General features: G+C 30.5%; 1 protein-coding gene across 5 annotated transcripts in view; it reads right to left on the reverse strand.

Annotated features, from left to right (window-relative positions):
* The window catches only part of LOC105478796 (glutamate ionotropic receptor kainate type subunit 2), a 705430-nt gene that overhangs the window by 78079 nt on the left and 615126 nt on the right, over positions 1-12225 (reverse strand). The window lies entirely within an intron of this gene.

Consider the following 12225-nt stretch of genomic DNA (forward strand, 5'->3'; position numbering starts at 1 on the left):
AGAAAGAAGCATAATTGCAGTAGTTAAAAACATTATTTCTTCACCATTGGAAATATCCTGACATACACACTCTGTTGTCAAGCATTTTTCCCGAAACTATAATGGCCTCTTTTGATAGAAAATCTAATGTAATCAAAACCAGGAAATGAGAGCAAAATTATAAAGTGGTATTTATCAAACTGTTAACTGCCTGCATTACCTTTTATTTTAGAAATAAACTTCAGCATAGTGAGAAATTTAGAATAATTTTAGAATAACCTTAGAACAATGAATTGGGTAACATTAAGGTATTATGTGTGGGAGAATCTTCAATAACAGTTGAAGGGATCAAATCTGAAACAATTTACTCAACGAGCTCACTGTGGATTTTTAGTCCAGTCACATGCAGTGATGCTACAAAGACCTTGCCATTCTTATATTCTCCTTGAAATATCTTAATTTCTAGCATACTATGAATTTATCTAAATAGACTTGTATAAATTTTAAGCCCAAATAGCTATTGGGATTAAATAGAAATAATTGTGATGTCAGTATGTTGTTTAAACTAGACTTATTTAAACAATTTTGTGAAGAGCCATGATCATATATTTTTCATTCCTGTCTTGTGCATTCTATAATAGGATTGTCAGAAACAATTTTCTCTAGGTTATTTGGAAAGATTATGTGCCATTCACACACACAAATGCACACACACACACCCCTATCACATCTCACATATATGTTATATACGTACTCTAGGATTGAAGTATTTGAACAAATCTCAACCTCTGTCAGCTCTTTTCTTATTTGGAAATAAATTAGAAGAATAATGATCTATTTTGAAAAGGAGAATTTAAATTGAGGAGCATTTAAAGCAGTCTGATCTTTGCTGTCGAATAGTATCAATAATTACAACTTTCTTAACAAAATAGAGTTTTGAAACTGGATAAAAGAGTCAATATCATTCATGTCAAGAGTTTATTTCTGCAGAGAAATACATTAACTTAAAAAAAAGCATGTTTTAAAATACATTCAGTTATCATACCACCAATTTTAAAGCTATGGAATCAAATAAAATTTGAAACGTTATTTAGCCTTGTCAACAGTTATTAATAGGGAACACAGCCTAATGACCATTTTGATTTGTGGTTCTCCTAGTCGGACTTGCATTCTGATTAACCAGTGTCTCTCATTTCACCCAACCTGACTCAGTTTCCATCAAGCAAGTGACTCTCTGTTCTCATCCCATCTGATGGCTGGCATGTTAAATCTGAGTAGTTTCGATCTACAATGAGTTCATTTTCACATAGTGTAGTGTCTTAAATTTGTTTAGACAACATTCAGAGACATTCATAGATAATTCAGTAGTTTCCAAATAATAAGATAAAATAAGAATCTATATCAAAGTAGTGATTAATAATCATAATTTAAGTTTTCCATCTTATGAATCATTAAAATGATATATTTTTAATGGTAATAAGCTAACATGATCTGATAAACATTGATATCAAAATTACTTATCCTGAGTATGGCCTACTTCTATTTTTCTTTTCTTACTGTGAGCTATAGTTATGGTTGCCTTATAATTTATTGTTTAAACCAGGACAGGAGAGTGAAACAGGGCACAATTAATTATCAATTCAAGATGCTATGTATTAAGTGAAATTTTCTGGGAAAAATGGGGCGTATATTCATCCTAGCTCTAATGCAAAAAGACAAAGCACAGATGGTTAGGAATCCTCGATTCCAGTGCTCGTTCATCATTTGCTAGTGGAGAAATCCTGCACAAACCCCTTTATCTCAGACAAAATTTCCCCTTTATAAGTTGGAATACTAACTCTTGCTGTGTCTAATTTCTGAGATTATTGTGAGTTTAAAAATCACATAATTTAATAAGAATTCCGACCTTTTTGTGATCTAAAAAAAGTATTTACATTTCTATCATAATCTTTATAATTCAGGAGCAAGAGAAAAACAAATTAATCATTATTATTGCTTGAAAACTATAAATATACATGAAAAAAGATTTATCCTTTCATTTGTTATGAATTATTTCATTTAATGAACACTGCTATGTATTACATTATGTACTAAAAATACAAAGGCAGATAAAATGAGGCTAGAAATATAGTTAAAGGTCCTATCATTTGGAACCTAAAAAAACAGATATTAAAACTGATATCATGGAGAGATTAGGAATGACTATTGGCAGAAAGTCCAATTACACAATAATCTGGGATGCTTGAGTGAAGTAATGGGTGCCATTATGAATGGACAGAATGTAATATTTACCAGTAGAATATCTGTGTTTATACATTCATATATTATGTATATTTTGTATATAATGTATATTAATGTATATATCTGTATATAATGTATATTAATGTATATATGTGTATATAATGTATATATTTATATACACATTTGTATATGTCTATATACACATTACATGCAATGTATATATCTATATACACAATGTGTATATCTATATACACAATGTATATATCTATATGTAGATCTCTATAGGCTCGTTATTTTTATATATTTTTATATATTTTACATATTTATTATATATATATAGGCTCATTATTTTTGCTCTTTGTTATTTTTCCTTGAGTCCTTTTTGATATATATGAATTCGTTGAAAACTGACAAGAGGCTTATGGTGATTGTATATATCTATATATACATTGTATATATATCTACATATCCATATATATCTATATCTGTATATAGATATATATACACATTGCATGTACTGTATATATAGATTGTGTGTAATGTATACATAGTATGCATTGTCTGTGATATATGTGTATATACATTGTATGTAATGCATATACACATTGTATGTAATGTATATATAGATATATACATTTGTTTATAATGTATATATATTCATTTTTGTATATAATGTATATTAATGTATATGTGTGTATAATGTATATCAATGTACATATATTTATATTAAATAACAGAGCAAATATATGATTTGCTAGTAGAATGTATATATTTATATTTATTCTGCATATTAACATATGTAATATACTAATATATATAGAAGCATGCATATATAGCCTAACATAATTCAAACACATGGAAGTGTAATAGATTTAACTATATTTCAAGAAATAGTATTTATGCACAGACAGATAAATACGTACATATTTCCAAAGGAGAAGAATCGGGAATTTTAAAAGTTATTTCCTCATAGAACTATGGCATTATTCTTGCTATAACCACTTACATAAAGTACTATATTGTTACAGATACCAAAAATGTTCAAACTTATGGTTACTTATGAAATTGTCAGATTATAAAGCTTGTGAGGAAAAGACCATACATATTTTATCATCTTTGAATCTTCTACAGTCCTGGAAATATAGTTTACCATGTCAGCTTTCGTTAAAATGAATTAAATAACAGTAAGTACATCTTAAAATAATGTAGAGAAATATAACTTTAACACTTCAATAAGATAATTGGCAAGTAAGGAAATATATCTTCCTTTTTACTTTGAGAAATAGAGTCATCTATTTACTCAAAATGTAAATAAGATTGAAGAGATTAATCATAGGTCAGGTAATGACACGGTAAGATTTTGTGTTTCCGTTCTTTCCTTCCTCCTCCTCCTATTTCTCCTCATTCTTTTTTTTTTTTCTTCTGCTTTCTATATGTAGAGTAAGAATGGTTTGATAGAGGAAAAGAATGTCATTGCCTCTCTCCCACTCAGGATTTGTCAAAGAGGGATTTAGTAAGATCAGAATATACAATTTACAGAAATATTTTTAAAGTCTTATAAATATTCAAATCACCTATATTTAATTATGGAAAGTATCTTATAAAGACATCTTTACAATTATACATGCACACATATACACATATTGCTCATCTGTGACATAAAGCAATATCTAAATTACATGTTAAATACATTCTGCACACATTTAAAATCTCTTTTTTAAAGATGCTACTTTAATCTTCCAAAGTAGTGAAATTCTTCAATAAAAGAAACTTTTATAATTTTATTTAATCTTTACAAATATTCCGTCTCTTTTCCTGTTGATTTTTTACAGGTTTACTTTGGATAGTTCAAACTCAAGGGCCTCTCTTAAAAAGCTCTACTGAGAAGTCATTAAAACATGCCCACTGTGCTTCTGCAAACTGAATCTGATTTTGTGACCTTTCTATTTCACTTTAAAAAAATTTCAATCTGTCTGAAATCACTAGCTTAGTTTTTCTTTTCGCCTTTACCAAAATCCTCTCTATTGACCTCAGTTGGTTTGACCCTCACCCACATACAGTCTGATTAATAGCAAAGTGGAGCTGCATTAAGCATTTGCTTTGACAGGCTCATTATTTTTGCTCTTTGTTATTTTTCTTTGAGTCCTTTTTCATATGTATGAATTTGTTGAAAACTGACAAGAGGCTTATGGTGATCTTTTGCCCCCCTAAATAGGCTTTTATCTATGCAATTTAAAATGGTACAGCAATATTAGAATATATCACCCTTTTTATTTTGAGAACATAGAACAATCTATTTATTCAAAAAAAATCAAATAAGAGGGAAGCGATTAATCAGAGGTCATGTAACGTTGTCTTTCCTTGGGAGCAACATCTTGAACCTTTGTAGAAAAGCTGTTTACAGATTATTTCTGCAGCTAACTGATCTGCTTCTTTATAGTTCTCTCTTAATTAACATAAATATTAACAATATTAAATACAAGGATGCCTGCACAAATACTAAATATTTCAGTTATTGCAAATAATGCAAATATACTGTGCAGCAATCTAACACTAAATGGCAACCCTGAAAAATTCTACCATTTTTACAAGCTTAGTATCAGAAATGTAAAGCTAACATTTACATATATCCTCTTTTCCCCCATGACATATATAGTATGTATCACATGTATAAATATTTCCAGGAAAATTCTGTCATACAAGATATAACTTGGCATTTCTTATTCCCCAAAAGCACGTTGGTATGGTTGCTGAAGAAGCAAGAGGAAAACATAGAACTTTTAATGTCAGTTATAAACGAGATATGCAGAAATTTGCATGCTATTGCCAACAACAATGACAGAATCAAACATGCGATATTTTCTTTCTTCTTACTACTGAGTGCTAAAGTCTAATTATTAATATTAAAGTATTTTTGTTTTTTTCTATTTCACAGATAATAGATTAGTCATTGAATTAAATACCACAGATAATTAGGGGTGAATTGGCTATAATTTTCTGAATTTTCTTGAAAGAATTTTCCATTGGCACGTTGAAGGTGTAAACTATTTTCTTTTCATTATATTATATATTCTTTTTAATAGTTAATATTATAATATAATTTAATATTATATTTAATATTATATGTGTTGCTAACATAAAAACCTAGTCTTATAAAAAGCTATATAACAAACACATATTTATTAGTGTTTCATATTTTTCAATATTATTATTTACAAAACAAAAGAAAATATGCAGTAAGTTGTAAAAAAACATAGTAAATAAGATACTAGGCTTTGGAGTCAGACATTCCAACTTCATACTATCACTTGCCTGTCACTGAACAAGTTCCTGAACTTCTTCAAGCTTAAATTTCCTCCCTTGTGAAATGGGAATGAAGAACTGAAAAAAATAGTTTATGTGTGAGCTATTTAGCATAGTGTCTGTCATACGATAGAGTCTCAATAAAGAGTGAAACTAATAATCATTGTGTGACTGAGACTCGCTAGCATTAGTAACTAGGATGATAATATCACATGGAGGAAAAGTATCAGAGTCCATACTTGTTATTGTTGTCAATCTTGTTCTATTATGAATCAATAACAGCAACTTATGGAATGACCATTCATGCTTTATCATGTGCATCTTACATCTATAGAATCTTTCCATGATATCTTTTGTTGTAAATAAATATTTATTGATGTAATTTATTATTTACTTGTAATAAGGCATTTAGTACGCATCATTGCTATTGAAATGAAGCAACATTAGGGTTTTAAAATGTTCCTTTTTATGACATAGTCTATAAGGAAGGTCAAAAACATTAAGAAATTCATGACAATGAAATAAGTATCCCCACAATGATCCTATTAACTTATTATTTATGTCCATTGTAATTTTTCATTATTTACTTACTTAGACATAAGAAAGTGATTTCCCAAACAAGACACTAAGGCACCAGCTGAAAACTAGAAGCACTCTCAAAATCCTCCCTTAAAGAAATTAGAATAAGAATTTTGAAGGAATTGCTGCTCATGAAGTTGCCTGACATGATACACAGACTTACATTTTCGTATCATGTTCTGCCTCTCTCATGCTAAGTTTTCATTTCCTGCCCCAGAGATATTCAGGCTTCCAATTGTGCAGTTACAAGCGATGAAGTTCATTAATTAGTTTCAAAAACCATAAAATATTAAGTGGAAATTGGAGTGAGAAAACGAACAGAGATACAGTACATAGCAGCATGGACTAGAGTCTCTGAAAAGACGAGACTATTGTCTCTGAAATAAGGCCTGAGTTCAAATACTGGGTCTGGCACTTTAAATTTGTATGACTTTGGGCTAGTCTTTACATCCCATAAATCTTAACTTCCTTATGCTTAAATGTGAATGTGGGATAATAGGAATGCTCACATTGCAAGTTGGTTGTAAGTATTATAAGAAAAAATGCCTGTAAAGTGGCTAACACCGTGCCTGGTGTACAGTGAACACTCACTGAATAAAAACTCACTATACTATTAGGGTGGCAGCAATAAATCTTTCCTCCCAATAAGAGAAATGCAAATGTTAGGGGCCACATAGAGCAAAACATATTGCAATTACTCAATGTAATATTCACACTGAAACAAAAAGAGACAGTTTCAGAGCAACTATTCTTGGAAGATGCCTTGTTTCTTTGATCCAGTCTCACATTTCCTTTAATAATCGATGAAGCATAATCTAAATTTCTATTAACTCCTTCTTTCCACTGTAGTCATATTTAGTAAATGAGTGCTCTTAAAAACTAATTTGATATTAATTTCATGGTTTCCACAAAGGAAATAGAGAAACTAATATTTATTTTGTATCAATGAGGAGTATTAGTCTTCTTTGAAGTGTGCTTTATAATAAAACTGAAATACATACAGAATTCTGCAAAATAAAACTTTTTAGCTCCACGATGTATTGAAGAAACCAAGGCTCACTTGAAGCATTTTTATAAGGTAACATAGTAACAATTAAAGTCTGAGTTCTTATAAAATAAATCACTACTTAAGGTCACTGAATTTTCTCATATGGACAAAATGCATGGCTAATTCCAAGCTAATTAACTAACTAATTTTTCTGCTTTTCAATTCATTTGCTTTTTTCCTACAAATGAATTGACCTGAAAAAGTGATATCAAGTAAAAATGTCCTAAGTGACATGAAGAATTTAAAAATCTACTGTTTTATCCAGGCAAGCATATCTCAATCCATAATGCAGATGAGATACTCAAAGACTCTAACTTAATTAATAAATATCTTTGGTACAGTAAGGATCTTAAAATATCAAAACCAGTGTGAATTACTGTGAAGTGGACTGTTTGCAAGGACATCCAAAAATAATTAATAACCTCCTGAGGGTCTGGTATAAAAAGTATATAAATTCATTATACTTTGACTTCAAAACTTGGACTGAAAAATAAATCTCAAAATCTATGGTATTTATGCAGTTAACTATTTGATTTTATTCACATTTAACACCCAGACTATGAATTTATTGATGTAAAATAAGTTTCTCTTTAGATCATCAGCAATGTATATCCATAGACATTAATTAAAGTTTAAGATCAATCTTTTTCAAGCCAGTTGGTTAGACCCCTGGCATCCATTAACCATGTATTCTAGGTACTTACAAGAATTGACTGATAAGCCAAAGAGGCAAGCGCTTTTATTAACCCCATTTTACAGATAAGTCACAGAGCATTAAGTAGTTTGTCCAAGGTCAAACAACTAGTATGTGGTGAACCAGAATTCAATTTAGGCAGTGCAGCCCCAGAGCTACTCTTCTTTGTCACTGTATTGTGCTGCCTCTTATAGAGCAAATTGGAGCTAAAAATAACCTCAGACTGCCTGAGATAAAGTATTACAATGCTGTATATCTTTTACTGGTGAAATACTACATACTACAGATTCAGATATTAGAATATTCATAAAAGAAGTCATTTCAAAAACCAGTTTTTCAACACACAGGTAGACCCCCAAAATCATAATGGTGTGAGGAAATGTATAAGACATGATGATTAAGTTTTAGTAGTCACTCACAAAACATAAACACACATATCTACACATAGTCATGAGAAGGCTCTTGCACTTACACACACACACACACACACACACACACTATAATACTGGCATAAGCCCTGAGCTTATCAGTTCTCACAGTACTGAGTTATTTGAAGCAGTAGGTGAAGGAGAAAGAAGGCAGTTTTATGATCTGATAAAAACAAATAGTAAAGACACGATGCTCTTTAAATAGTTTCCAAGGTAACAGGTTATGGACTTGGAATCTATAAATAGGGATATTGAGGAGTCTAAGCTCAGGAAAAATAAATTAATGCTACCATTTCATAAAAATGAATGCAAATCAAATGAAAAAAATTAAATCTGTCAGAAACAGAAAAAAAGTTATAGAAATTGTATTTATGTTGATTACCTATACATACTACAAATGTTACAAATCTATAATTAATAGAGTTTTAAAAATGAAGATATTAAAATATAAATTCATACATTTAAATTTCTGTAAATTTATTAATATAATTAAATATAACTATACATACTTACATATAATTGTCTTAATAATTAGTATACATCTAATTAATTATAATACAGGATGTTAATAGTGTTTAATAGGATGTCATTAATAGGCTTAGCATATATTTAATTAATCCTATACGCTTAAATATCATACACCTAATAAGAATTGAATGGGCAGTTAAATTTTCATACTTTTACAGAAAGCAAACTTACTATTAAAAATGATCAAAGATGTAACTGTATTATGCTTGCAAATAAAGCATGATAGAAATTACTAAAGCAAAACTATGCAATTAATAAATAAAGGATTACTACTTTGTTTTCATTTTGTTTGCATACTATTAGAATTTATTTGCTACGATTCTAAAGAACCAACCTAAAATGTAGCCACAAGTGTTTTTTCACCAATGCCTTCCACACAAAAAATGGTTCCCAAAAATTCGTATAAAGGGAAGGACAATATTCATCTCTTGTAGAGATATGTAGACTCAGGTTCCTTTATATTTTCATTTTTTTTATTTTAGAGACAATGCCTTTCTCTGTCACCCAGGTTGAAGTGCAGTGGCTTAATCATATGATCATAGCTCATTGCAAATTTGAACTCCTGGACCCGAGCAATCCTCCTGCCTTAGCCTCCTAAGTAGCTAAGTACAGTTGTGTGCCACCAGACTCAGCTATTTATTATTGTTTTTAATATAGCTGGGGTCTCACTGTTTTGTCAAGGCTGATCTTGAACACCTATCCTCAAGCAATCATCCTGCCTTTGCCTCTTAAAGTACTGGGATTACAGACATGAACCACTGTTCCTGACCAGTTTTGAAACTAAGATTAGTTTTTAAACGTTTTTCATCTTTGTAATGAACTTCTGTTTTTGAAAGATTCACTTAGTCAACCAGTGAGTGCTGGGGACTGTTTCAGGCATGAACTGTAATAGAATGAAGCTTTACTAATTGTCTGGCGCGATAATCATAATCAGGTCTAGACATTATATTCTTCCACAGTTTCGTCAGTTCATGCAAGAAAAATACGAGTTTTTACGCTCAACCATACCTAATAGAAAAAGCAAATAAACCTCTATATTTTTCATTATGAAAACATTTAAAATGCTTTCATCTTATGACTGTCAGAGCTAGTGTAATAACGAAAGAGAGCTGTCACGGTCAAACTATGCAGAAGAAAATATGAAAACTGAGTAATGTGTGGCTAGCTCAGGCAAAGTAACTAGCAAAATCACACTACCACATTCACTAATAGCTGTATCACTTTTTCTGAATGTGAAGTATAACTCTCTCACATGCACAAATTATAATGAATGTAAAATTAAAAGAATACTTTAAGAATAAATCTCCATTATTCATAATTCTAAATTCTATATTCCTTTGTTACTTGAAGAAATAAAAAATAAGTCTTCATTTGGGGGATTTATCATTATAATCCATGAAAATGAAATCATATTTATGAGTTATCTAAAAGAGTCAAATGGCATTTACATCATATCACAAGTGCATCTAGTTGAATTTAATTGCTGATTTGCAAGAGATTGAAATCCAGACATTGAGATAAAAGTGCATAAATTCATATTCAAATGCAGTTTCTCATAGTACAAAATGCATATGGCATAAACTTTAGATGGGAAATACTTTTTTAATAGCATCAGGACAAAATATGCAATGAGTTTTACAATATATTACATTATATTGTTTTCTCTTTTTAGAAAGGAAATATATGACATAATTGCATGAGGGGAAAATATTACATATACACAAAATTTGATATGAATTAATTTCCAAACACGTCTACCTTATCATTGTCTTCCATTCACCACGTTCTCTATTTTATTATTACTTTCTTTCTTAATACTATTTTCCACACCCTTCTATTACAATGTATACTATCCGCAACTCTTCTAAGAACCTTCTTTTAAGACTATTCTGGATTATACCTTCAAATTTTCTCCCACCCAGTGATTATCTTTTACTTCTATTACTAAGGGTTAAGAGTATTATGTGTATTTATAATCCCAGAGTTTTTCTGGTAAGGATGAGCCTCACTGATGGATAAACTGTGCTTCACTAAGCAAAGCTTACACACAATGTATTCCAAATATGGTCCCAAACTTGCAGGGATGTATCAGAAGGCAAAAGTTCTTCAAATCAATGGGAGACTTTATATCCTACATTCAAGAAGGATGCCAAAAGCCAGAATGTCACCAGGGAAGATAAAAAACTACTCCTCTAGATTGATAAAAGGAGGTGAAAGTTTATCATATTATAAGACCTAATATTGAGGTGCATGCTGGCTTCTGGGATAAATGTTCTAGTTAGAAAGAAAAAACAGTTTCCTTTAATGATGTAACAGCAGGTAGCCTAGAATACAATACAAAAATACCCCTCAAGGACAAAATATAATTTATAGAAGTGATTTCTCTGGCCTACTTTTTTTTCATTGAATTTTAGTGCTGGAGGGAATGGTATCAAGTCTTAAATTTACTTCAATTCTACCACTACTGATTGTCCAGGACTAGCACAATCTACTTCAATTGCTTATTATCTATTCACTGAGGTTAGTTATGTCTAATTTATAGCAGTAAGTTTTCCACTGTGTTATGTGAAGCCTTGGGTTTAACAAAGAAGTCTCTGGAGTTCCCATCTGAGAGGAAGATAAGATGTGAAGAAGAAGGAGATCATGGGGAATTGAAGAACTCAACTTATATTCATTGTATATACTGGCTATCTATGTATTACTATTTTATTTTAAAAAGGCATACATTGTTTCTATAAAGAAAAAAAATATGTTTTGTAATTGCTGTGCTAAAATACAGTTTAATTTCATTATTGGGGTCTGATATAGGGATCATCTTCCTGAAAAAATGTTATTAAAAAAACATTTTTACTTGCATAACTCTCTTTGGATTGATTTTAAAATGGAGCAGACTTTTACTGACTTCCTTTACATAGAAGATGCTGTTAAAGTTGAAGGGTGTGTGTGTGTGTGTGTTTTAATGTGTATTCCTGAATGTATAAACCACAAGTACATCTGATTCTACTAGAGTAACTGTATCAGTTTAATTCTTCCTAAGTAACTGCTGAGGAGTATTTCCGAACTGGAAGGAAGCTTAGATGTTCAGTGGTGTCCAGCAAGTATAAATAAATTTAATTAAGTTCCAGTCAAGTGGGATGCTAGTAAAGATGGATTTTTTGGGGGGACAATTCTTTGATTGTCAGACACTATCTTATACACAACCAAGGTAGTTAAGAATTCCTTAGGGTGACTGAAAAAAAATCTCATTTCCTACATTTCCCATTGACCTTTCTACTGGGGATGTTAAACCCTCTAGTTTAGAATCACAGGTTATCATTTAAATTGAACATGGGCCAAAGCTGTAAGTTCCAAGTGCTGGCCTTTTCCCATTAAATAAGCACCTATAAAGTAATTCATAAATTAATAATTTAATATTTTGAGAATTT

The sequence above is a fragment of the Macaca nemestrina genome, chromosome 5 (genome assembly GCF_043159975.1).
Source record: "Macaca nemestrina isolate mMacNem1 chromosome 5, mMacNem.hap1, whole genome shotgun sequence".
Lineage (NCBI taxonomy): Eukaryota > Metazoa > Chordata > Mammalia > Primates > Cercopithecidae > Macaca > Macaca nemestrina.